Here is a 7310-nt window from a genome sequence, read left to right as displayed (position 1 = left end):
AAAACAAAATTAAAATCTATGAAGAGGTATAAAACTAAAAAACAATTTAGTTACAAAAATTCCACTCAGAATCTTTTTTGATTGGTTCGTCTTGATGTTGAATGAAACAGAAATAATTCTCCAATACCTAATAAACTAGGTGTAGTTATTAGTTGTACGGCGCAATGTATAGGCAATATAGGTACATATATATAATGAAGAATAACGATTAAAAATTATTATACTCTATATTTCAATATAATCATTATTACTATTTTTTGGTATTATAAAAAACTCATTTTTATGTTAAAAATATGCATTTTTCATGTTCGAGTTACTAAATATTTTTGTTTTTTTTCTAACTTTTTTATTTACAATTAAAGCTTTTTAATTCTTAAATGATTTAATGGTGTCAAATATATAAATTAATAAACTAGGTCCACACTGGTAGCACATCAGTCCATTTTCTCCGAAACTTAATAAAATATAATTTTATCTATTGTCTGTTGTGTAATAGAAATATTGTAAAATATATAAGAGTACTGTTTTGTTGGTAAAACTAATTACTTTCTCTTCGTATCACCTACCATATGATTGTCAGTGTTTACGATAGTTTGAAACCTTGAAACAAATATATTTGTACAGTGTGTTATTAAGAGTGGTGCTAAGTATTTCTATGAGTAACAAAAAAAATAGTCTGGTAAGGACACTAGAAATTAGTTGATTAAGTTTTAATGAAAAAAAATTATTAATTAACCTAACTTAATAAGTTTAATAAAAAAAAAAGAAATATGATTCTATAATTTAACGATTATTAAATGTTTAGAAAAATAAACTCGATCAATTTACAGTGGGATATTTAAAAATAATAACAATGTTAAGTATTTTAAAAACAATTAATCGATGGATGTCACTGGTTTCCGCCAAAAATTAACTTTCAGTTTTCTGTTAATAACATTTTTCGTTAAATTAGATAAAAAGTCATTACTTTTCCCATCAGTTTTAAATTATAAGACTTTAGGTTTGAGAACCCTTACATAAATATTTAACAATAGACTATACTTTTTAAATTATAGGTACACAGTACACACTATACAGCAGTTAATTAATAATTGTTCACCTAGGTAAATCATAACAACGATTTTTCCAAGTTATTATAAAAGTACAATAATATCACAAGGATATTATTTAAGTTATTAAGAAATATTAGAATAATTTGTATTCATATACAAACATTATAGTTACTAAAAAAATATGATATAATTGAATCTATACGTAAGAATTCTCAAACATTTAAATTCTATAATATTTTATAACTGGCGGAAAAAGAAATGACATTTTTTCTAATTTGGCGGAAAAAAGTATTGGCAGAAAACGGAAAGTTCATTTTTGGTGGAAACTAGTGACACCCCAATCGATATGTAAGCTAAAATTGAAGCATTTTCACAATTTTAAATATTCAAAATAATAATAATAATAAATAAATAAAGAAGCCATATAAAATAAAGAAGCACTCATATTTTCATACTATCAAAATGTACATTATTCATTCCCCAGCAATAAAATACTGCGTATAACGACATATAATACACTATCTTGTGTATAAAATATTTGAACTCGTAGTCCTGATTATAAATAAAAATAAAACCTACAATGTAACACCATAAAACGCTCAACACAATACAGCAAGTGCATTAGGTACAACAAAAGTATTATTCGGTAGCCGGCAATAGTAAAACACTTTCTTCTGTCCAACACAATTTCTATTATAATACAACTAACTTCATGAAAAAAAAAATCCTCAACTTAAACTATATCATCGATTATAGGAATGCTTTCAAAAATACGTATTAGTTTTATAATTTTATTACTTATTATTATATATTTTCTTAATACATTAATACATTTTTTTCTAAGCATCGTGTAACGTTCATTCAATACTCGGAATCCTCATATATTCAATTATGAAAATAGGTGTATTAAATAATAAATAATAGATTATCTTTAAGCTCTTAATATACTTTATAGTTTAACTAAAACGATGAATTTACCTCAACAGTTAAAGTTTTTAAACAACAATATAATTATTATTTTAATGTCATCTAATTATTTTATTTTTTTTCCAAATAACGCTAATCATTTAAGTCATATACCTACTAAGTAGTGTACGATCATTGCAGTTAGTCAAAACTTTTGAAAATAATTAATTGATAAAAGTAATATTATAATCTTTCGACGAAATCAATACAAGTAACAAATTTATGAGATTGGCTAAAATAAAAGGTATATTTTTTTTTACTTTTAGACTTAAGTTATAAAATCTAAGCCAAAACTATATTATAAATGTCATTAATTTGAAAGAGTAATAAAGTTTTTCTTATTATAATTTTTGGAAGTAAAAAATTTCAGTGGTTTTTGGTTATAATGTCAACACCTAATTTATAACTTTTTATATTTATGTAATGTTTATAAATCAAAAATAAAAATCGAATACCATAAATTATTTTTGGCCAAACAATTTCAAAATGAATAGATTACTACACTTTAAAGACTACAATGAAAATAATAAAATAATATATAACTTATTTATAACTCGATATGTCTGATTAACGTTCAACATGCGAGTGGGAACCTACACATTATCAAATAATATAATACGAATTCTTAAAAAATAAATAATAATAAAATTTTTAGAATCACTTGAATCAAACACACCTGTTTTAACCTGTTTCAAAAATATTGTCCTTAATATCCATTAGAATTCATCGGACAAGTGATTGGATAAAAGTAATTATTTACAGAAATATTCACGTTTGAGTCGAATTTAAAATCGAAATATTTTGTAATACATTACACATACTGCTAAGCTAGCTATGATAACTCAAGACTGTCGAATCAAGTACTTGATTCGACAAGCTATAATACATAGCTTAATGTACAGATGTATATTAAGCTGTGTATTACGAAATTGTTTAAAGATAAAATTCAGCGATAAACTTTAAGTGACTGATGCGTAAATCTTAACGATAACGTGAGAAATACATTTAATTTGTATTTATGACTTTTATTTGTGGACTTTTTTTCGAATTTTGAAAATACATTCCTAATTGTTTCATAAATTGATTAACATAAACACTATAATAAGTCGTAAAAGTAATCTTGCTAATTTGTTCTCCGGCGTCTTTAGATATTTGAAATAAAAGCTTTTAGCATGTTTTTTTATTTTATTTTTCCATTTCTTACATGTTCCGCACATATACTCACAACTTAAGTTGTACTGATCGTATGTTATGCAGACAAAAGCGCCTTAAAGTTTTTAAATGTGTATTCATAAATAACAATAATTGTTGCTTCCAACGTCCAAAAACCCGTTTAAACTTTTAACAACGTAAACGCGTTATTAGAACAATCAATCTATAAACAACAAGAAAAAAAAAACAATTTATTTTGTTTGACATTTTAAGACACATTGGACAACATGCGCTTTATATTGTACATACTAGACAATATCTATTAAATTTAAATGAGTGGGAGGCGGCAGATCGTTTTCTCATACTCAGATAATACAATTTGTGTTAGATACCATTATTATACTTCGCAGTGGTTAGAATATGGTGGTTTATTATCACGTAGTTTATATAATTTCAGCTTTACAGAATTTTATACCCGATGTTAAAATATAGTTAAAGATATTTCGAACGCAGCTGCAATGTTCGTGATCACCACATTGGTTGAACATTTCATTCCCAAAACCTCAAATAATCGTACTATAACTTAGTATTGAAACGAAATCATTTATATTATTATTTATTATATAATAAATATTAATTAAAAATTTTCCTTTTGAGATATAAACTTCGGTTTTCAAATGAACCCCCTCCCCTTCATCGTATAAATTATTAAGCTGATATTTTTTTTTTAAAAATTTCGATATACTAAAATCAAAATCTAATCGATTAATTTTTAATTTATTTAATTTTGTATATTTTATGAAAAAAATATATCAACTAGGGTTAATAGGCTTGAAAGATAATAGTGTTTAGTGATTTAAAAAGTTTAGTAATTAGTATTAATCGTTGATGGATTCACCAACGCTTTTAATTTTTGAAAATCTTCGAAGTAAAATAAATACTAAATCTAATGTTATATATTATATATATTATATAGGTATATATAATGTTTTATATTTTTGAAAAATCATTTTTAAGAACCACTATTCTTAGCAATTACTTTAAAAAATTTTAAAACTAAGAAAATACTCATTCTAATTTTGAATAATTAAGAATATATTTTTCTTAATTATATCCACTAAATAATTTAAAATATAAAAAGAAGTTCTCATTTTGAAAATATAAGTTTTTCCAGAGTACACTCTTTTAGTAATTTAATTTATTTCAAGAATTTTAAGATATGGCTTTTAAGTTTATTCAAAAATACCAAAATTTCAGAATTTGAATGTATTCATTATTTAAGAAAAAAAATACACATATTCATTGCATATGTAATATGTATACAGGAAAAACTCTAGTAATTTCAATGCTTTTTCTGCTCGATTAAGCAATAGAAATTTTTATGGATTGACAATATATAACCCTAGCCAGCAAAACGTTTTCCGGTTAATATAAGCCCTTAAAAAAATGTAGAATAATATTCGAATTTAATGGCCTATTTGTACGCTGATTTTACGCGTATACTTCCTGGATTTTAATTTTTGAATACATTTTTATACATTTTTTTTTATTTTTCTGAACTTCTATTTCAAAGTTTTTGATGTCATAATACTATACTACTACAGGATAACTACTATATATAGTTGTTTGCCACAAATCTCAAACACCATTTGATTCTTTTTTTTGTTGTTTTTTTAGTCGTTGCAGCAAAGAACATACATAATATATATGTATATAGTAAATACTACCAACTATGACGTGTAGAACTACTAACGTACCGGAAAACGTCCGGAAGGACCTTTGGCTCGGAGATAATTCGGCAGTCGCCACCGTCACTAACGATTTATAGAACAGGAAAAATGTAACCGTTCTAACAATGAATATATGTATTATGCATTTATATACCTATATAAACTATAAAATTTCGACTTGTGGGCGTGAAAAGCTATTTGCTTAAAACGACTGTACCCACTTATACTCATTTCAAAACGGCGTCAAGGCGTGACAAAGAATATAACAATACGAGTTCAAATTGCATCGCACTCGCAGTTATCGAAAAAAAATACTAGCTCAATTCATTTTCTACTTGCAAACCTCATAATATAAGCAATTCTTGACAAATATTCTAAAACATATTATATTATAGGAAAAAATGAAACAGATACACACCATAATCAAAATAGTAATAGCAGCGTATCAATGTATCATACATTTTTGTTTTTGAAAAGAATGTTTTTATATTGTTTAAACTTATAAGTTATAAATGTTTAAAACATAACAATGCATATCTTGGCATAGGAATCTAATATGATATTCTCGTTATTCTTCGACGTATATGTTTTTTTTTTTTATTTTTGTAGAAGTGAATTAAATTGATATGTTTTAAGTACAAAATCTGTTTTTTTTTAGATAGAAACACTATAGGTGAACTACTCATATAATATTATTATGAATAAAGTTAACTATATAATATAATATTGTTATATAATAAAAGAATCTTTAATATACATATTTAGGAAAGGTGAAAAATACCATCGTCTTGAAATAATTCTTATGTTTAGAAATTTAAAAATAAAAATGTTGCAGTATAATTATTGTTCATAACCTATAGTTTTCATGTATCGTCATTATTGTCAAACAAGTGATATGGAAATTTTATAATATTAGTTATTTCATTTATAAAAATCAGAATACTTTATTAAGTGTTATTTAGTTTTTAATCATGGTTAGTAAATATTATTAATGTGTGGCTTCTGCTGCTGTGTCAGTCGAAATTTTAAATTATGTTTTTAATCATTATTTTTATGCACCTATTACAATTAATTACTAGTTATTAATTAGTAATTTTACATTTCAGTTGTTTTTGAAAAAAATATTGCTTTAATAGTAAATCAATAATTATGTTTATATAATATTATACTTAAATGATTTATAAAAAAAAAAAATGTAAAACAACTATATCTGGCCATATTATTTCAACCTTGTGCAACACCAACGGGATAAAATCCAAATATTTACAAAACTATTTAAAACTCTATTTGCTAATTATTACAATATATGTATATACATATTTAATTTATCTAACAGTATTATACGAGATAATAGAGCAATATTGTCAAAGTAAAGGTATAATTTTCATAAATTAAGCTAACGATGAAATACGATCTTGTCATCGAATTTTGGTGTGGGTTTCGGACTTAGTTATGATTTTTGAAATACATTAATCCGGCTAAGATAAAACGTTTAAAGAGTTTACTTATAAGTTAGTTATGGAAAAAATAATAAATAAATATAGAACTATGATTACAGAAAACATCGAGTTTTAGATATTATATGTATAACGTATATAATAATAAAATTCTATATTATTTATAATCCTACTTATTATATATAATATAGTGTATATTGATTACATTATATACAAATCTATATTTATATATTTATATATTTATAGTATGTTACATCACATTTGTTCCTGCCAATATTTTTCCTAATTATGATTTCAGAAAATTATTAAAATTGAACTGTATTAGAAATCTACGTGAATATATTGTTTTTGGAAATTTTACGTGTATTTAATAGATTTATACTAACATTTTAAAAAGTTATCATTTATTTAATATGAATTCTAGTTAAAGAAAATCTACACGTTACTTCAATAAATTGACAAAATTACATTAACAGTATGGAAAATTAAGTCTTAAAGTAAACAAAAAATAAATCAATTTATAAAACTAGACTTCCTAGTCCCCATACCTAATATTTCTCTATAATATGATATTCCTATTTCTTATTTTCCCATAATTAATCTTGGTCTAATACTGGATTAAACATTAAATTATATTAAAACTAAAAGTCTTAACTCTAAATAATCTTCTACTTATACGAAAAACTCTAATTATATTCGTAATATTAATTAATACTCACACATCCGTTAATGTTAAACTTTTATGTACCTACAAAACTCTACTAAAACCAACTTGAAAATAAGGAAATTAAATGAGGGGTAATATGTTCATGTCTAAATAAATTCCAAAAAATAATATATTTACTTTCTAGTGTTATAATGTTATAGCTCTTGTTAGTCAGTATAGTGTACCTACATATTAAATTAATATTTTATTTCAGATTTTTAACAACCAGAAATTCGTTCAAAACTAT

The sequence above is a fragment of the Aphis gossypii genome, chromosome 2 (assembly GCF_020184175.1).
Source record: "Aphis gossypii isolate Hap1 chromosome 2, ASM2018417v2, whole genome shotgun sequence".
Taxonomy (NCBI): Eukaryota; Metazoa; Arthropoda; class Insecta; order Hemiptera; family Aphididae; genus Aphis; species Aphis gossypii.
This window is presented reverse-complemented; position numbering follows the sequence as displayed.